Source organism: Zingiber officinale, chromosome 10A (assembly GCF_018446385.1).
Source record: "Zingiber officinale cultivar Zhangliang chromosome 10A, Zo_v1.1, whole genome shotgun sequence".
NCBI classification, from domain to species: Eukaryota; Viridiplantae; Streptophyta; class Magnoliopsida; order Zingiberales; family Zingiberaceae; genus Zingiber; species Zingiber officinale.
This window is the reverse complement of record NC_056004.1, coordinates 59563993-59586253: the sequence shown is the minus strand read 5'-3', so window position 1 is coordinate 59586253 and position 22261 is coordinate 59563993.

Sequence of the window (22261 nt, the reverse complement as noted above, 5' to 3'; positions counted from 1 at the left end):
TCATTACCTACCGATCATACTACGTCTTGGGCGTATTTGCCAAAGCTAACTCAAGGCGTAGTATGATGTGGATCTTGTCCCACATGAATTATAAAATTCAGTGGGAGCATCATTTAGTTAAAGGCCTAATTAAATGATTTAAAAGAATATGATATTTATTTTCTATATTTTTCTGTTGTAGATAACCATGACGTCGAATACGAGCTCCTTCTCCCTGCGTTCAGTCCTTGAGAAGGACAAGCTCAACGGAGCAAATTTCCTGGACTGGTACAGGTGTACATTCTGGAGCAGCCCATTCCGGAGGCTCCTCCTGCCAATGCCACGCGAGCAGATAAAGATGCTTACAAGAAGCATCAAGATGACTCATTAGATGTGTCCTGTCTAATGCTCGCGACCATAAACTCTGAGCTTCAGAAGCAACACGAGTTAATGGGCGCTTACGATATGGTTGAACATCTTCGTCAACTGTATCAAGGACAAGAGAGGCATGAGAGATTTGAGATCTCAAGGGCACTGTTTCAGTGCAAGATGTCAGATGGGGCTCCCGTAGGCCCATATGTACTCAAAATGATTGGGTACATAGAAAACCTATAGAGGTTGGGATTCCCGCTTGGCCAAGAGCTGGCCACTGACATGATCTTGCAATCCTTGTCGGATAGCTATAGTCAGTTCGTTCGAAACTACAATATGAACGAAATTGACAAGCCACTGCCCGAGCTGCTTAGCATGTTAAGAACTGTTGAGCTGAACCTTAAGAAGGCAAAGCCCCACTCTGTTCTGATGGTTCAGAAACACAAGGGCAAGGGCAAGCCCAAAGGCAAAGGAAAGTCTCAAGCCAAGGGCAAAGGCAAGGCATTGAAGCCTAAAGGAGGGGTCGCCAAGGATGCTACCTGCTTCCACACTGGAAGAGGAACTGCAAGATGTACCTAGAAGATCTTAAGAAGAAGCGAAGTGAGACTTCCACTTCAGGTATATATGTTATAGAAGTCAATCTATCTATTTCTTCATCTTGGGTATTAGATACCGGATGTGCATCTCACATTTGTACTAATGTGCAGGCGCTGAGAAATAGCAGGGCATTGGCGAAGGGCGAGGTGGACCTACGCGTTGCTGCTGTTGCTGTAGGGACTTATTTTCTATCTCTGCCCTCTGGGCTTGTATTAGAGTTGGATGATTGTTGCTATGTGCCTGAATTAACTAAGAACATAATTTCAGTTTCTTATTTGGACAAGAAAGGTTTCTCTTTTATAATTAAGGACAAATGTTGTTCTGTTTATTTAAAACTATTGTAGTGCACCTCTGATGAACGAACTCTACATTCTAGATCTTGAAAGCCCTATCTATAACATAAATACCAAGAGGTTCAAGTCAAATGACCTGAACCAAACCTATCTCTGGCACTGTCGCTTAGGTCATATAAATGACAAGCGCTTATCCCAGCTCTATAAGGATGGTTTGCTGGACTCATTTGATTTTGAATCTTATGAGACGTGCGAGTCATGTCTACTAGGCAAGATGACCAAGACTCCCTTTAGTGGACACAGTGAGAGAGCGACTGACTTGTTAGGTCTAATACATAGTGATGTATGTGGCCTTTTCAATGTCACTGCTAGAGGCTGTTATAGGTACTTCATCACATTTACTGATGACTTCAGTAGATATGGTTATGTGTACTTGATGACACATAAGTCAGAATCCTTTGAAAAGTTCAAAAAATTCAAGAATGAAGTACAGAACCAACTTGGCAAGAGTATTAAGATACTTCGATCAGATCGAGGTGGAGAATACCTTAGCCATGGGTTTCATGACTACCTAGCTGAGTGTTGGATTCAATCCCAACTCACTCCTCCTGGAACACCATAGTGGAATGGTGTATCCGAAAGAAGAAATCGTACCCTATTAAATATGGTACGATCTATGATGAGTCACACCGACATACCTTTTGGGCTATGCTCTAGACACGGCAGCTTTTATACTCAACCAAGTTCCATCCAAGGCCGTGATAAAGACACCATATAGGATATGGATTGGGAGAGATGCCCAGGTGTCTTTCATGAGGATTTGGGGTTGTGAGGCTTACATTCGACGTCAAGTCTTAGACAAGTTAGGACCCAAATCTGACAAGTGCTACTTTATTGGTTATCCCAAGGAAACTAAGGGATATTACTTCTACATTCCCAGTCAGCACAAGGTAGTTGTGGCAAAGACTAGGGTCTTTCTAGAAAGGGACTTTGTTTCTAGAAAGACTAGTGGGAGTACATTCGATCTTGAAGAAGTTCAAGATGCGGACCATAGCATTGAAGCCTCGATGGAAGTTGAACTGGAACCATAAAGTGTTGTGGATGATGTTGTTCCACAAAGAGTTCAAGTAGACATACCTCTTCGCACGTCTGATAGGGTACGTCGTCAGCCTAAGAGATACTCATTTCTCTTGTCTGACCATGATAACGTTGTGCTCATAGATGATGAGCCTACCACCTATGAGGAAGCTGTGATGAGACCAGATTCCGAGAAGTGGCTAGAGGCCATGAGATCCGAAATGGAATCCATGTACACCAACCAAGTATGGACTTTGGTTGATCCACCTGAAGGGGTAAAACCCATAGGGTGTAAGTGGGTCTTTAAGAGAAAGACTGACATGGATGGACTTATCTATAAGGGTCGCTTGGTAGGTTTCAAGCAGATTCATGGTATTGACTATGATGAAACCTTTTCTCCAGTAGCGATGTTTAAGTCCATTCGGATCATGCTTGCTATTGCAGCTTACCATGACTATGAGATATGACAGATGGATGTCAAAACTGCATTTCTAAATGGAAACCAACTCGAGGATGTGTACATGACACAACCTGAGGGTTTTGTAGATCCACATCATACTAGCAGAGTATGCAACTGCATAGGTCCATTTATGGACTAAAGCAAGTTTCTCGGAGTTGGAATCTTCGATTCGATGATGAAACAAACAGTTTGGTTTCATCAAGAACGAAGATGAGCCTTGTGTCTACAAGAAGGTTGTAGGGGATATAGTTGTCTTCCTCATATTGTATGTGGATGACATACTACTCATTGGGAAGGACATCCCTTTGCTTCAGTCTGTCAAGACCTGGCTAGGGAGTTGGTTCTCAATGAAGGACTTAGGTGAGGCATCCCGCATTCTAGGGATACAAATCTATAGAGATAGATCTAAGAGATTTCTTGGCCTAAGTCAGAGTACATATATTGACAAGGTACTCCTTTGGTTTGCCATGCAGAACTCCAAGAAGAGATTTCTGCCGATGTCACATGGCGTGAGTCTTTCGAAGACTCAAGGTCCCTCTTCTAGAGAGGAGAGAGACCGCATGGATTAGATCCCTTATGCCTGAGCCATAGGTGTTAGGACCGAAAATAGCTAGAGGGGGGTGAATAGCTCGTCGCGTTCGCTCGGTGTTCGGCGTTGCTCGTTCCTTCAAAGATGTGCAGCGGAAATACAAAGAAACAATCACACAACGCTAACACGGTTGGTTTACTTGGTATCCACCTCACAAGAGGTGACTAATCCAAGGATCCACACCAACACACACACCCTCCACTAAGTAAAACTCTCCTTTATGGTAACTACCAAGGGCGGAGAAGCCCTACAAGACTCAATACAAGAAGAGAGGGAAAGGATACAAGAAATACAAGCTTACAAGCTTACAATGAGTATAAACCCTAACCCTAGCTTCTCTTCTTGGCTTTGATCCGCCTCTTGACTTGGAGAACTTCCAAGATCCTTCAAGAATTGGCGATCGTGGAGGAGTCAGCGAGAGATCTGGAGTGAATCGGTGAAGAGATGCCGAAGGAATCGTGCGCCTGCGGCCTTTATCGACGCCAACGGTCGGATCCCGATCGATTCGAATGTTCCCAATCGATCGGGGAGGCTTTGGATCGATCCATGGATCGATCCAGAGCGCCTCTGTGCTCTGGATCGATCCAGCGCTTATCGCGCGAAGCAGCCGCGTCCCAATCAATCCACTGATCGATTGGGACATCTGGATCGATCCACGGATCGATCCAGAGGCTCTCTGTTCGCTAGGAAAGGCTTGGATCGATTCTATGATCGATCCAGCTCCTGGATCGATCCACTTATCGATCCAACACTTGGTTTTTGCCCAAAACCAAGTTCCAAGCCTCTCAAACCAACATCCGGTCAACTTTGACCTGTTGGTACATCGTGCCTAGCATCTGGTCACTCCTTTGACCTGCTAGGACTTCCCACCAAGTGTCTGGTCAATCCCTTTGACCCACTTGGACTTTTCTATTCATGCCAAGTATCTGGTCACTCCCTTTGACCTACTTGGACTTCCATCAGATGTCTGGTCAATCCCTTTGACCTATCTGTATTTCCTCGTGCCAAGTATCCAGTCAATCCTTTGACCTACTTGGACTTCCCAACACCAGATGTCCGATCATTCTTGATCCATCTGGATTTTCCCTTGCCTGGCTTCACTTACCAGGACTTTCACTTAGCTTCACTCACTAGGGTTTTCCATCTGCCTAGCTTCTCTTCTTGGACTTCCATTCTACCTAACATCCCAGTTAGGACTTCCCAGTCAAGTATCCGGTCAACCTTGACCTTCTTGACTCTTCTTCAATCAATTTCTTATTGTCAAACATCTAAACTCAAACCAAGACTCAGCTGTTGGTGCAACCTTAGGTCAAGGTTGACCTGGTTGACCCGACTCGAGTTGACGTGACTCGAGTTGTATTTTGATGTTTGACTTGGGAAGATTGTCGGTGCAACCTTAGGTCAAGGTTGACCTAGTTGTGTTGCATGTTGATGTTTGACACTCGTGAGAGAGTTCTATTCTTGATGTGGGACAAGAATAGATGTTTGGGAGATTGTTGGTGCAACCGTAGGTCAAGGTTGACCTGGTTGACCTGATTCGGGAAAAAGTCCAAGCAGGGAGCTTGGCACTGGAAAAGTCCAAGTATGGAGACTTGGCACTGGAAAAGTCCAAGCAGGGAGCTTGGCACGCGAAAAGTCCAAGTATGGAGACTTGGTACTGGAAAAGTCCAAGCAGGGAGCTTGGCACGAGAGAAAGTCCTAACTGGGATGTTAGGCAGTGTGGAAAGTCCTGGTGAGTGAAACGAGGGAAAGTCCTAACTAGGATGTTAGGCATTGGGAAAGTCCTAACGATGTGGGATGTTAGTTGGAAAGTCCCGTGAGTGAAAAGGAGAAAGTCCTAGCAGATGTATGTTGGGCAATGTGGAAAGTCCCGTGAGTGAAACCAGGGGGAAAGTCCGATGTTAGGCGTAAAGTCCTAACGGATGTTAGGCGGTTGGAAAGTCCCGTGAGTGAAACCCAAGGAAAATCCATGGATCGGGATGATCGGACTGTGTTGAAAGTCTAAGTGGGTCAAAGGGATTGACCGGACACTTAGCGGGAAGTGCTAGGTCAAGGGAGTGACCGGATGCTAGGGCAATGTACCAACAGTCAAGGTTGACCGGATGTTGGTGTGGAAGCCTTAGGTTTAGGGTCGAAAGTTTGGATCGGGCCGCATCGATCCAATGATATGGCTCATCCGACGGTGACCGATCGATCGATATCGATGGTTATCGATCGGTCCGAGACCGATCGAAGGAGATCGATGCGAGAAGAAGCCGATCGGTCCGTAGACCGATCAGAGGTTCTAGCCGTTGCGACGTCCCGATCGGTCCATGGACCGATCGAGACAGCATAGGCTTCTTCCCGATTGGTCCGCATCGATCAGATGTTCGATCGGTCCACGCATCGATCAGGTTCTATGCGACGCAACCGCCAGTTTCTTCCGCTTTTTCGCGGTATAAAGGGGGAGAGCTTCACCGCTCTTCTTCCTCCTTCCTTTGCTAGGCTGTGCTTGAGTTTTGTTGAGCTCGTCCAAAGCTTCGCGTGAGCTTCTGCTGCTTCATCCGGACTCCATCGACGAGAAAGCAAGATTGGTAGAGTGCTTGTGTATTCTTATTGTATTTCTTGCTTACTCTTTGTTCTTGTACTCTTTGTTTGTTGTTGCAAACGTTTGTGGCGAGGTTTCTCCACCCACAAGGAGTATATTGTATTGGTTCTCCGGGGACTCATCCACCGACGGATTGACTGGACTCGTCCACCTTACGGACACGCCGAGGAGTAGGAGCCCTAATCTCCGAACCTCGTTACATCCTCGTGTTAAGGTTTGGTTTTCTTCTCTTTCGTTTCTTGCTGCGTTAACGAATTGTAGGAAGAAACGCGAGAGATTTGGGGTCGGCTATTCACACCTCCTCCGTACTAAGGATCCTAACAAGTGGTATCGAGCGAGGACGCTCTTCGTCGGATCAACACCGTGGGAGCAAAGCTAGAGATGGATCAATTCGGAGAAGACATCACGATTCCACCCTTCTACAACGACAACTTCACATATTGGAAGGTAAGGATGATGTATTTTCTTAGGACTAATATGTTGAACTGGTTTTGTGTACAAGAAGGTTTTTCTCCTCCAATGGATAAAGAAGGAGAGCCTCTAGAGAAGAACAAGTGGACGAAGGAACAAGTCCACCAATCCACGATCAACAATGAGGTAACTAAAATAATTGAATTTTCATTACCTACTAATATTTTGTGTAAGATAGGTAAATACAACAATGCCAAGGAATTATGGGATAACTTGGCCAAGTACCATGAGGAGAGCTCCACTTCAAGCCATGAAGAGGAGCCTAGTGAGCCAAGTAGCTCACATCATGGAGGGAGCGAATTGGGAGTTGAGGGCTACTCAACATCCAAGGAAGAAGAGGAGGAGAGTTCCTCTTGCTCAAGTTCGGAGCAAGAAGAGGAAGTTTCCACCTCCGGAAGGGTTGAAGAAGAAAGCTCATCTCCATCCACAACCCTAGGTAACTCAAACACTGTGATTTCAAGCAAATTACATATAATGTGTTTTGAGTGTAGGAAACATGGGCACTACAAGAGTAAGTGTCCAAGGAGGGTTAGGAAGACTCCACCGGCACCAAAAGTCAAGGGAGCCGGAGTCCCAACACGCAAAGGCAAGAAGCACGTGGTGTGCTTTCAATGCAAGCGAAGGGGACATTATCGGAGTCAATGTCCAAGGAGGAGGCAACCTCACAAGGACAAGGGATGCACATCGATAGGGGGAGCTAAGGCAAACCCTAAGGTACCTTTTAAGGCACACTATTGCAATTCAAATAAGAAACATGCTAGTAGTTTTATTGCTATTGCAAATAATGATGAGCATGTTAACACTAGAAATCAACACATGTGCTTAGGTGCTAAACATGTTAGCCTAGGTAAGGATAACACTAGAAATACCAACCCTAGGTTTAACGCTTCTAAAATTAAGGAAAACCTAGGTAGAAATCCCAAGAAGACTAGACACATGCCTAGGAATATCTCAAGAGAAAATGACAAATTAAAACTTGAGGTATTAGAGAGGAAAATCAAGTCTTGAGGTCAAGACTTGATAATTTAGAAAAGGCTCTTAAAAACATGGAGAAGTCATCTCTAGGGTTTAAGGGTCAAAAACCAATGTCCAAGGACAAAAAGGGTTTGGGTCACAAACCTAAGTCCCAAATGGTCAAGCCCACTTATCACAATGTTCCATTCGATTATGGAACAAAACCTAGGGCTAGGAAGACCATTACCAAGGTTACAAGGGGAGTCACCCCTATAGTTGACCTTGATGAGACCCAAATGACCAAGGCTTCAAAGCCTAAGAGGGTCATTAGGAGGGTTGCTAGGGAAGTTATCCCTAGTGAATATTTAGTGAACCCAATGAGCTCTAATAGGTATTGGGTTCCTAGGAGCATTTTCTCTACTCCATAGATGGGTTAGAGAGTGTCAACTCCAATAAGAAGGGTAGTTAACTCAACTTTGAGGAAATTGACACTCAAGGAACATTTTCAAAGTTTTTTTTGGAACCTTTGAAAATGAAATGGAATAATCTTTATCATTCACTCCTTGGAAGAGTAAAGTGTGCCAAAGTGAGAATATTTTAATCTTATTTGGCACAATTTAAGAAAACCTAGAGAAATACCATAATTGGGATTTTGGTTTTCTCTTAGGGATATATGGGCAATCTAGGGTTAGGTTTTAAGTTAGCTAAGGCTAAGGATACTTAGATAGGGAATTTAGGTATTTTATTTGTGCTAACTTGCCATGATTGGTTGCCATATGCCATGCCATGACATCATATTTATTTTATTATCATTTGAAATGTCATGATATGATAATGCTTAGGTTATCTATATGTCATGTGTTAGTTCAGTTTCAAACTTTATGCCATGACATCATGACATTGGCACATGTTTTCATTTATGATACCATTTTATGTCATGTCATCATCTCTTGCATTAATAATCAATTGAATTGATTTAAGGATGAAAAACACATTTTGATATTGAGATCAAATTTGTGTTTAGAAAATGCATGAGACCTTAGTCTAAGATACCTAAACCCATATCTCACATCAAATTGACTTGAATGTGGTTTGATACACCTTAGATGTGTGTGAGATATTAGGATCATGAGTTAGGATCAAGGTGCATAGTCCTTGTACCTAGATGAGCCTAATTCAAGAAATGGGGATCATAGGGAACGCTTGTGTACAAGTCATGTACATCTAGCCCTAAGATTATGGTCCTAAATTAAAAGGTTTAAAATTGTTTTGAAATTGATTTGGAAAACCTTGATGAAACCATCTTAGTGATTGCATTCATCATTGAACATTGTGATACAAAGTTGAGTTAAACTTGAACTATTTCAAAGTTTTTGAACTTTGTATCAAGATTGAAAAATGGAAGTTATTTTCATAGAAAACTATTTTTCCATGATAGTATATGTTATGAGGAATGTATCCTCAAAATTTCACAATTTTTGAAATTTTCTGGAATTTTATTAGAGGTTTCTGAATTTCGGGAAAGAAAAATTTAGAAATCTGAATCGGTCGTGGACCGATCAGGAGGTTCCCTGATCGGTCCAGGTCTGTGTGGATCGATCGGTCTGGGGACCGATCCAGGGGGCTTCTGATCGGTCTGGGGACCGATCAGGGTGTGCCGAATTTCTGATTTTTCAGCTGGTGTCTGAAATTTCAGTTATGGAAGTGGTGTTTTGTGGATTTCTAAAGGTTTGAAACTCGCCAAGACATTGTTGGTGCAATGGTCAAGGGGGAGTTGACCTTTAGGGGAAGTTTAACCTAATTATCAAGGGGGAGTTGACTTTTAGGGGGAATTTTTACTCCAAAAGACTTTTAAGGATTAGTGATATGAGATTATCACTAAGTTGATTGTTGAGTTTAGTATCAAGGAGGAAATTAAGAGTTTCAAATGAAAGGTATGGGACTTTCATTAGGAAGAAACTCTTGACCTTGATACCTTCTTTTTTCTTTTTGATGTGTGTCAAAAAGGGGAGAATGTTCATTGGAGAATTATTGAAGAACCCAAGCTAGGTTATCGGGTTAACCTAAGCTAGGGGAAGAATGTCAAGGAATGTTCGAGGAAGAACATTGGAATTCTTTTGATGTGTGTCAAAAGGGGAGAATTATTGGAGAACCCAAGTTAGGTTATTGGGTTAACCTAAGGGAGAATGTCCAGAGAATGTTCAAGGAAAGAACATTGGACATTGGAAGATGATTGAAAACCTACGTTAGGTTATCGGGTTAACCTAACTTGATTATGGTTTTGTCAAACATCAAAAAGGGGGAGATTGTTGGTGCAACCTTAGGTCAAGGTTGACCTGGTTGACCCGACTCGAGTTGACGTGACTCGAGCTGTATTTTGATGTTTGACTTGGGAAGATTGTCAGTTAGGTCAAGATTGACCTAGTTGTGTTGCATGTTGATGTTTGACACTCGTGAGAGAGTTCTATTCTTGATGTGGGACAAGAATAGATGTTTGGGAGATTGGTGCAACCGTAGGTCAAGGTTGACTGGTTGACTGATTCGGAAAAAGTCCAAGCGGGGCTTGGCAATGGAAAAGTCCAAGTATGGAGACTTGGAAACGGAAGAGCTTGGCACACGAAAAGTCCAAGTATGGAGACTTGGTATCGAAAAGTCCAAGCAGGAGCTTGGCACGAGAAAAGTCCTAGTTGGGAACTAGGCAATGAAAAAGTCCTAACTAGGATGTTAGGCAGTGGGAAAGTCCTAACTGGGATGTTAGGCAGGAAAGTCCCGTGAGTGAAGCTAGGCAGATGGACAACGTTAGTGGAAAGTCCTGGTGAGTGAAACTAGGCGTTGGGAAAGTCCTAACCGATGTTAGGCGGTAAAGTCCGGTTGGAAAGTCCCGTGAGTGAAACCAGCAAGGGAAAATCCAGATGGATGGATGATCTGGTGTTGAAAAGTCTAAGTGGGTCAAAGGGATTGACCGGACACTTAGCGGGAGTGCTAGTCAAGGGTGACCGGATGCTAGGCATGATGTACCAACAGTCAAGGTTGACCGGATGTTGGTGTGGAAGCCTTAGGTTTAGGGTCGAAAGTTTGGATCGGGCGCGATCGATCCAATGATATGCTCATCCGTGACCGATCGGACCGATCAAGATGCTATCGATGGTTATCTCGATCGGTCCGGAGACCGATCGATCAGGCGGAGAAAGAAGTTCGATCGGTCGATGATCCGGACCGATTGAGTTTCGATCGGTCCATGGACCGATCAGACAAGCATAGGCTTCTTCCCTGGTCCGCACCGATCAGATGTTCTGATCGGTCCACGCATCGATCAGTTCTACGCTGCCGCTATACGCCAGTTTCTTCGTGAGAGCTTCAGGATATCTTCTTCCTCCTTCCCGCGCTAAGCTTGAGTTTTGTTGAGCTCGTCCAAAGCTTCGCGTGAGCTTCCTCGACTTGGGTTTTTGAAGCTGCTGCTTCATCCGGACTCCAGTCGACGAAAAAGCAAGATTGGTAGAGTGCTTGTGTATTCTTATTGTATTTCTTGCTTACTCTTTGTTCTTGTACTCTTTGTTTGCTGTTGCAAACGTTTGTGGCGAGGTTTCTCCACCCACAAGGAGTATATTGTATTAGCCGGTTCTCCGGGGACTCATCCACCGACGGATTGACTGGACTCGTCCACCTTACGGACACGCCGAGGAGTAGGAGCCCTAATCTCCGAACCTCGTTACATCCTCGTGTTAAGGTTTGGTTTTCTTCTCTTTCGTTTCTTTGTATTTTCCGCTGCGCTAACGAATTGTAGGAAGAAACGTGAGAGATTTGGGGTCGGCTATTCACACCCCCCTCTCTAGCCGTACGAAGGATCCTAACATCAGCTTGGTCAACCAGGTCAACCTTGACCTGAGGGATGTTGCACCAACAATCTCCCCCTTTTTGATGTTTGACAATACCACAATAACACTTACAATACCACATGTAAGTTAGGCTAATCCTATAGCCTCAATCTTCATGCCACTAGGTAATGAACACATAAATTAAGCTCTTCATTCTCCCCCTAAGAGGGCACACTTCCTCTAGGTAATGAAAGCCTAACTTACACCCATTCACAGGCCCTTTCATTCTCCCCCTATTGGCACACATCAACCCATCTTTGGGCACACATCAACCCATGCCCCAATTTTGGGTACACATCAACAAATCCATTTGTTGACGACTCTCCCCCTTAAGAGTTGCTCCTCGTTGTTCACAACATCACTCGTTGTGATCAACACGATAATGAAGGTCCCATACCCTTCATTTATCCTTAACTTCTCCCTCAATGTAGACAAATACCCAACCTTGAGCATTTTCTAACCACTTGAGTTCCCACATGAAATAATGAGGATATCCACTCCCTATTTCAAGTTCAAAAGCTCATACATGAGCATTTTCTTTAAAGAAGGTTAACCACCTTCCAAGGTTATGAAAAATAATTTTTCATGTCTTTAAAGAGTCCCTCCCCCTAAAGACATGGTGGTAACTTTTGTCATTGCACCAACAATGACTTGGAATCCCTAAACCTTTAGGAAACCCAAATTTAGAAGTTTTGAGGTTCAAATACTCAAAATTTGAAACAAACCTCAACCTAAACTTCAATGAAGCCTTCCTTAACCAATCCATCCTTGTTTTCACATGAAAACACCCTTGTATGTATACAAATGTATTTTGGGGGGTTTGGAATGGTTACCTAGACTCAAAGGGGTTCAAAGATGCTGAAATCAGGCCTTCCCAGCCAAAATCAGCAACTTGGATCGATTGGAGTTGGGTTCCAATCGATTGAACCTTTCTGAATCGATCGGCTGATCGATCCAGCGAGCTTCTGCTCGCGGGGGACTTGCCTTCTGAATCGATCCACGGATCGATTCAGGCACTCCAATCGATCCATGGATCGATCGGAGCTCTGATAGTTGCTGAAATTCCATTTCAGTCAACTTCAGAAATCCCTAGAAAATTCTACAAAAATCCAAAAATCATGAAATTTCGTGTAGACATTATTTAGGGCATACTTAATCATGGAAAAATAGTTTTCTATGAAAATACATCATATTTTCAAAGATTGACACAAGATTGAAGACTTGCTAAAACTTTAGCGTTTTCTTCAAGTTTGTGTCTAACTATTCAATGGTGATTACTATCAAAAGATAGCCTTCACCATGGTTTTCCAAAAGCATTTTTAAAACATTTTCAAAACCAATATCCCATCATGTTCCTTGGGCATAATGCACATGACTTGTACATTAGCTTTCCCAATGATGGGAAAACACATAATTATTGTGTTTTGATGAACCTAAAAACTCAAAAGAATGCACTAAATCAACATCTTGAGCTTTGTTCATCATCCTAACATCTCACTTGTATCTAATGTGCACTAAAGCACATACAAGTCACCTTATAGTCTTTGTGAGATGTAGATTTTAGTTTTGCCCTAATCTAGGGATCATGCATATCTATCTAGGCATTTTAAAGATATTAGACATCCACCTAGGATGCCACTTGTTAATAAGTGTTGATAAAATGTCATTTGTCCTTAATTACAAGGAATTAAACTAATGCATGATAATGTTATGGCATACATCAAAATAAAATAACTTCCAAAAGAAAGATTCCTATAACTACTTGATGTATGAATGTCATGACATGGTATTTTTGAATTTTGCATAATAAAACATGAATGCAAAAATAGACATGATGTCATGGCATATGATGGGCAAACAATCATGGCAAGATTTAGCATAAATAAAATATACCTAGATTAACTATCTAAGTATCCTTAAAATCTTAGCTAAACTTACAACTTAAACCTAGATTGCCCAAAAGTGCTTCAAGAAAATGCCAAAGCCTAAATTGGCATTTCTAATTTCCTTGATTAATTTATGCCAGTCGAAATTAAGCATATCCTCAAATATTGGCATATTTCATTTTTCACAAGAGTAGCACTTTTTAAATTAAGGCTCGGATTGCCTTAAATTTCCTAAGAACATACCAAAATCCCAACTTGGTAGTTCTTCTGAATTTCCCAATATGTGCCATTTAAGATTAAAATCAATTCTTCCACCATTAGGCACATTTTACTCTTTCAAGGAGTAAATAATACTTCCATTTCATTTTCAAAGATTAACAAAACCCTGAAAATGCTCCTTGAGTGTCAATTTCCTCAAAGTTGGGTTAACTACCCTTCTAATCGGAGTTGACACTCTCTAACCCATTTATGGGGTAGAGAAAATGCTCCTAGGAACCCAACACCTATTGGTGCTCCTTGGTTGCTCTAGGTACTCACTAGGGATAACTTCCCTAGATACCTTCCTAGTGACCTTGTTGGGCTTCTTAGAAGCCTTGGTCACATTTTCTAGGTCAACTCTAGGGATAGCCTCCCATGTGACCTTGTTAGTGACTTTCTTAGACTTCTTAGAAGTCTTAGTCACTTTGGTTGCAAAGAGACTTCTAGGGATATCTTCCCTTGTATCTTTGACTTGACCTCTAGACTTAGGGTTTGTTCCATAGCTATATGGAACCCTATGATAACTAGACACATCCCTTTTAGCTTTGGGTTTGTATCCCAAACCTAGGTTATGCTCATTTTGCCCTTTTAGGATATTTTTCATCCTTTTTAGGGTCTTTTCCATTTTATCAAGTCTTGATCTTAAGACTTGATTTTCTATCATTAAATCCTTAGATTTTGATTTTTCATTACACCCATAAGCATTTTTGTTTTTGGGCTTGTACCTATTATCCTTAGTGTTTTTGCCCAAGTGTCCATCTACCTTCCTAACCTTAGGTTGGGTAGTTTTGGCATGTAGGGCCACATGTTTTTCCTTAAAGCCCTCATGCTTCCTATTCTTATGGTAAATCGCATTAAAATGATAAAAATTAGAACTATCATGCTTTTTACCATAATGTAAAGGGGTAGGCTCAATAAAAGATACCTTCTTCTTTACCTTGGAGGCTCCCCCTTGACTAGTGCCTCCTTGAGCCTTGACCACCTTCTTCCCCTTGAGGCATTGACTTCGGTAATGCCCCTTTTGATTGCAAGAGAAGCATATAATATGCTCCTTGCTCTTCTTTGTGTTGGGGATGATCTCCTTGGGCTTCACCTTGCCTTTTTGTGCCACTTGGCCCTTCTTCTTGGCCAATTTAGGGCACTTGCTCTTGTAATGCCCATGTTCCCTACACTCAAAGCATATAATATGATTTTTATTATTAATTGAAATATTTATACCTTTGCTTGTAGGGGTGGCATTTTCTTTGGATCCGGAGATAGAAGCTTCCTCTTAATCGGACCTTGATTCTCCTCCATTCGATTTTTCTTGACTTGTGGAGGTAGAATCTTCTTCCTCCTCTTTGTCTCTTGACCCGGATGTAGAAGCTTCTACTTCTTCTTGATCCGGCGTCACCAAGGATTGCTCCCCCTCAATCCTAAAGGTGGAGGCTTCATCATCTTGAATATGAACCAAGGAGTATGGTCCCTCCTTGTTCCCTTCGTTACATTCCCTTGAGGATGAAGCTTCTTGGATTTCCTCTTCTTCGGAGGTTGAGCATCTCTCAACCTCGGAGTCCTCCTCTTGGTCTTGCTCCAAAGAGTCACCCTCTCTAGATACTTCTTGCTCTTGTACAGTGGAGGGGATCTCTTCATGAAGCTTGGCCAATTTGCTCCATAATTCCTTTGCATCTTCAAATTCTCCAATTTTGCAAAGGATGGTGCTTAGCAATAAATTGACCAAAAGCTTGGTCACTTTGTCATTTGCATCGCACCTTTGGACTTGCTCCGAGCTCCATTTGCTTTTCTTGAGAAGCTTGCCCTTCGAGTTTGTTGGAGCTTCAAATCCTTCCATTAGAGCAAACCATTGCTCTATCTCCATCATAAGAAAGTTTTCGATTCTTGATTTCCAAGAATCGAAGCTCGTGGAAGTGTATGGTGGAGCCACCCTTGTGTCAAATCCAAGTCCATCTTGGAATTGCATCTTGAAGTTGAGCTTCTTGAAATCTTTGACTTTTGATGAATTTGCTTCAACTTCTTCACCCTCTAGCTTTTCTTGTTATGCTTGACCCTTCCGGCGATGATTCCGGTGAAGAGGACCAAAAATAGCTAGAGGGGGGTGAATAGCTCGTCGCGTTCGCTCGGTGTTCGGCGTTGCTCGTTCCTTCAAAGATGTGCAGCGGAAATACAAAGAAACAATCACACAACGCTAACACGGTTGGTTTACTTGGTATCCACCTCACAAGAGGTGACTAATCCAAGGATCCACACCAACACACACACCCTCCACTAAATAAAACTCTCCTTTATGGTAACTACCAAGGGCGGAGAAGCCCTACAAGACTCAATACAAGAAGAGAGGGAAAGGATACAAGAAATACAAGCTTACAAGCTTACAATGAGTATAAACCCTAACCCTAGCTTCTCTTCTTGGCTTTGATCCGCCTCTTGACTTGGAGAACTTCCAAGATCCTTCAAGAACCGGCGATCCGAGCTTTGTGAGGCCTGTGGAGGCGAGAGATCCGGAGTGAATCGGTGAAGAGATGCCGAAGGAATCGTGTGCTTGCGGCCTTTATCGACGCCAACGGTCGGATCCCGATCGATTCGAATGTTCCCAATCGATGGGAGGCTTTGGATCGATCCACGGATCGATCCGCACCGTTTCGAAACTCGGATCGATCCATGGATCGATCCGCGCTTATCGCGTCCCAATCAATCCACCGATCGATTGGGACATCCGGATCGATCCACGGATCGATCCGGAGGCTCTTCGCTAGGAAAGGCTTGGATCGATTCTCTGATCGATCCACTGGATCGATCCACTTATCGATCCAACACTTTTTGCCCAAAACCAAGTTCCAAGCCTCTCAAACCAACATCCGGTCAACTTTGACTGTTGGTACATCGTGCTAGCATCCGTCGACTCGCTGGACTTCCCACCAAGTGGTCAATCCTTTGACCCACTTGGACTTTTCTATTCATGCCAAGTATCCGGTCATGACCTACTTGGACTTCCATCGATGTCCGGTCAACTTTGACCTATCAGTATTTCCTCGTGTATCCAATCCTTTGACCAACTTGGACTTCCCAACACCAGATGTCCGATCATTCTTGATCCATCTGGATTTTCCCTTGCCTGGCTTCACTCACCAGGACTTTCACCTAGCTTCACTCACTAGGGTTTTCCATCTACCTAGCTTCTCTTCTTGGACTTCCATTCTACCTAACATCCCAGTTAGGACTTCCCAGTCAAGTATCCGGTCAACCTTGACCTTCTTGACTCTTCTTCAATCAATTTCTTATTGTCAAACATCTAAACTCAAACCAAGACTCAGCTTGGTCAACCAGGTCAACCTTGACCTGAGGGATGTTGCACCAACAATAGGATCTATCATGTATGTCATGCTATGTACTCGACCTGATGTCTCGTATGCTTTGAGCAAGATGAGCAGGTCACTGGATAGCGGTCAAGAATATTCTTAAGTACTTAAGAAGGACTAAAGAATATTTCTTGATATATGGAGGCAATGATGAGCAAGTTGTAAAGGGTTACAGTGATGCCAGCTTCCAGACCGATCAGGATGATTACCGATCACAGTCAGGGTTCATATTTTGCATTAATGGTAGTGTTGTGAGCTGGAAGAGTTCGAAGCAGGACACAGTAGCTGATTCTACGACAGTTTGGACCCGCAAGTTCATCACTGAACTTGGGGTGGTTCCTAGTATCGCTGACCCTATTGAGATCTATTGTGACAACAATGGAGCTATAGCACAGGCGAAGGAACCTCGCTCACATCAGCGAACCAAACACATACTACGGCGCTTCCATCTCATTCGAGAGATTATCGAGAGAGGAGATGTGAAGATATGCAGAGTACCTACAGAGGCTAACATCGCAGATCCCTTGACTAAGGCTTTGGCACATAAGAAGCATGATGGTCACACTAGGTCATTGGGGCTTAGAGCCTACACTGATTGGCACTAGTGCTAGTGGAAGATTGTTAGTTAGAGCCCTAGAGCCAATCATTTGATGATTGTATTATGGACTTGTTGTATCATATTCTTATATAAATAAAGGCATTTATTGTTTTGGTTATTATACTTGTATTGGTGCCAAATAAACTATGTATAATAGCGTCCTTGAGTAGAAGGTTCTCACCTATATCAATCGGTTAGTTGAACCGATAGTGAGATGATATAGGGAACACTACTCTTAATCATTCCTAGTCGAGTATTAACATTCAGGGACAATGTTAATGCAATAAGACTAGCATGTAGGTCAACTCGATGACTTGATCTCACAAGTCATGGATATAGAGATATCAAGTTGACACATGGGTATGCATTGGAGAATGTATACTGAATGACCCGCCATGAGAAAGTATCATGGATCATTATATGAGTGTCATATACTTTCTCATGTGACTATTAATATGAGTACTAGTCCTTAGACCTGAAGTCACCATGGTTCCCTACATAAGGAGTTATGTACTTTGGTTTCATCAAGCGTCACCCGTAACTGGGTGGACTATAAAGGCGATTACTGGGTATATAACGAATTATGCAGAGGATGTGAGTGATGTAGATGGGATTTATCCCTCCTATATGACGGGAGAGACATTGATATTCTTGATAGAGTGAGACCACGAAGTGCATGGCTATGCCCAAATGAGTCAATATGAGATTTTGAGCTCATTTGATTTAGTGAGTCTACTTGGAGTTCAAGATTTAGATTGATTAGAGGATGACATGGTCTATGCCTCACATTGATCAATTTAGATATCTAGGATAGAAGGACACTTGTCATATATTGTGAGGAGTCACAATTAGTAGTCACAAGGTGATGTTGGATCTCAACATTCTTGTAACATTGGGGAGTAATGATGTGTTGCTAGATACCGCTCATTACTTATGCCCCTAAATGGGTTTAGGGGCATTGCCAAAGTTACAAGAACCTATAGGGTCACACACTAAGGACAATTAGATGGAGATTAGGTTCATATGATGAACCAAGAGGATTAGATTCATTTGATGAATCAAATTGGATTAAGAGTAATCCTAATTGGGCTAATTGAGTTGGACTCAAGTTGATTCATGTGTTCAATGAGTCTAATTTAGATTATGACTCATTGAATCAATTTAATTAAATGAATTAGATTCATTATATTAAATTGGCTTGAATTAAATGGTTGGATTAGATCAACTATGAGAGAGATTAAGTCAAGTTTGACTTGACTTGAGAGGAAGATGAAGAGTCAAGTTTGACTTGACTTTAAGTCACCTCATTGGTGAGTTGGCATTGAGTGGGCCAATGATGATGCTCCACATCATCATGGTTGCTTAAGTGGGATGCCACCTCATGGGAGGTACCAAGAGTTGTGACTCTTGGCATTCCATGGAGGTTACACATCCTCTTAATGTGGCCGGCCACATCAATTGGAGGAATAAGTTTCATTTTGTGAATTATTCTCATTCATTCCTTCATCTTCTTCCTTGCTCCATTTTCTTCTCTCCCTCTCCTCATCTTGCCGAACCCAACTAAGGTGCTAGCACACTTTAGTTTGGTGATATCCTTCTTGTGTTCGTGTGGATACTTCTAGAGGGTTGTCTACTTTGACAACCTTGAGATCCGGCACCATTGGACGAGCGCGCATCAAGGGTATATTCTTTGTTTCCTTTGTAGATCTGTAGATCGAGGTTTAGAAACTCGCACTCGTAAGTTTTCTGAAAGTTTTACTGAATGGATCCGTGGTTCGGTTTCCAAAACGATTTTCGCCCAAGAACCCAATCTCGTGGTACTTAATTTATATGTTTACTTGCCTTATGAGCTCGTGGTTCCTTCGAGTTTGCAATCTGCTATTATCACAATAAATTGTGAAGATCTTGGGTAAACCAGAATCACATCTAAGTCCATTAGAAAGTTCCTAAGCCATATAGCTTCTTTGGCGCCTTAGAGGCTGCCACATAAGACGCATTTCCGCTTAACACTCCTCCATGCAATGGCTCCACCTCCTAGAGTAAACACATAGCCTGACGTAGACTTACTATTGTCCCTATCCGCGTAACCCACAGGGAGCAAATCGTCTGCTTGGTAGACTAGCATATAATCTCTAGTCCTTCTCGGGTACTTTAAAATATGCTTCAGAAGTCCAATGTCCTTGTCCAGGGTTACGCTAAACAGATATCAGGTCTCGTACACAGTATTGCATACATAAGGCTTCCTACAGCCGAAGCATAAGGAACTGCCTTTATATCCTCAATCTCCTTTGATGTCTTCGGGGACATCTCTTTAGATAAGGCTACTCCATGGCTAAAAGGTAAGAAACCTTTCTTGGAGTTTTGCATGCTAAAACGAGCAAGGATTGCATCTATATATAAAGCTTGGGATAGACACAACATTCTTTTCTTGCGATCCCTTATAACTTTGATCCCAAGAATGTGTGCACATTCTCCTAAGTCCTTCATATCAAATTGTTTGGACAACCATACCCTTACATCTGATAATACCTTGACATTGTTGCCAATTAACAAAATATCATCTACATATAGTACAAGAAATACCACCACATTTCCGTCACACTTCTTGTATACACAAGACTCATCCGAACACTGAATAAATCCATATGACTGGATTACTTCATTAAATCGGATGTTCTAAGATCTTGAAGCTTGCTTCAGTCCATAAATGGACCGATTGAGCTTACACACTAGATGCTCTTTACCCTTTTCAATGAACCCTTCTGGTTGCTTCATATGGATGTTTTCTTAAGACTTCCATTAAGGAAAGCTGTCTTGACATCCATTTGCCAAATCTCATAATCCATATGAGCGGCAATGGATAAGAGTATCCGGATAGACTTAAGCATGGCTACCGGTGAAAAAGTCTCCTCATAATCGATTCCCTCTTTCTGAGTATACCCTTTCGTAACAAGCCTTCTACCTTCCCATCTATCCTCTTTTCCTTTTGTAGATCCACTTGCATCCAATGGCTTTTACACCATCAGGTGGTTCTACAAGCTCCAGACCTTATTAGAATACATAGATTCTATTTCGGAATTCATTGCCTTTTGCCAAGATCGTGCTATATCTTGGAGGTCGTCATGATCCGATCAGATCGGGTTCATGTTTAGGGATCAAGTCGAAGACTCTCCCAAAACATGAATCTCTCAGTCTTTCAACCCTCCTCCCACGAGGCAACGTCGTTGTTGTGTATCATGTGTGCATGTGACCGTGGTCCAGCTACTTCATCTTGTACTGTTGGTACTGAAGTAGACGTGTCCTCTCTAAGTTCTTCTAGAACAATTTTACTACTGGGCTTGTGGTTTATTATATAGTCTTCTTCTAAAAACTGGGCATTGGTGCTAACAATGACCTTCTGGTCTTTAGGACTATAAAATAAATCACCTTTCGTTCCTTTGGGATAACCTACAAACACACGAACTTCTGTACGAGATTCTAACTTATCAGCATCTGGTTTCAGCACATGTGCTGGACTACCCCAAATCCGAATATGTCTTAGACTAGGCTTTCGCCCATTCCACAATTCTGTGGGAGTAGAAGATACTGATTTAGTAGGTACTAAGTTCAGAATGTGCGCTACCGTTTCCAGAGCATATCTCCAAAACGAATTTGGTAATTCTGAATAACTCATCATCGATCTAACCATCTCCATAAAAGTCCTATTCCTTCGTTCTGCCACACCATTCTATTGGGGTGTACTAGTTGCGGATAATTGAGATTGAATCTCGGCCAAAGATAAGTAATTCCTAAACTCTCCTAAGAGGTATTCGCCACCACGATCAGACCGTAGTGTCTTGATACTTTTACCTAGACGTTTCTCCACATCAGCCTTGTACTCTTTGAACTTATCAAAGCACTCAGACTTGCGGCCTATCAAGTAAATGTATCCATATCTTGAATAATCGTCTATAAAAGAGACAAAATATTCAAAACCACCTCTAGCCTGGATAGACAGAGGACCACACAAATCAGAATGAACTAATTCTAACGCTTCTTTGGCTTTATACCCCTTAGCCTTAAAAGGTCTCTTGGTTATTTTACCTTCCAAGCAAGATTCACATGTTGGAAAGTTTTCCAACTCTAATGGACCCAAGAGTCCATCGACTACAAGCCTTTGAATCCTACTTAAGTTAATATGACCAAGCCTTATGTAACGCCCGCCCTCCCTGCTAACCCTAAGGGACGGGGCTACGATACTCTACGTACATACTACAGCGGAAGACTTAAAATAATTTTTCTTAGATTAATAAAACTTTTCTTTTGTTTTCATATCCGAACTACACTAATATGGTTTCCATAACATGATAACAAGATAAATAGAAACATAACATCAAGTCACCCATTTAGTACTACAATTTATGAAACCAAAGCGTAATTCTTAAAAGTTCTTAAAGCAGGTTCTTATTTGGTTGCCTAGCCACAGCCACACACATCTCTTTGCCTCTCCTGCTGCTCCTTTAGCTCATCCAGCTTTTTCCTTTATCTGCGGTACAAGGAAAGTAAGCTGTGAGCACTCATGGCTCAGTAAGTTCCTTTCCTACTCACTAAAACCAAAAATCATTACATAATCAAAGAATATATCAACATAACATGATCTCAACTAGTCATGGCATAACATATCATACTCTTTAATCATATCATGCAACATAACAAAATCATAATTAGTCATGGCATATCATCTCTTAAAGAATAGCATGAAATATAACATAATCATATCTAATCATGGCATCTCATCCCTTAAAGCATAGCATGGAACATATCATAGTCATATCTAATCATGGCATATCATAAATCATAGCATTATCACAACATGATCATAAAGTATATGCAATATGATTTTGAAAACATGTATCCGAAAAACATGTGT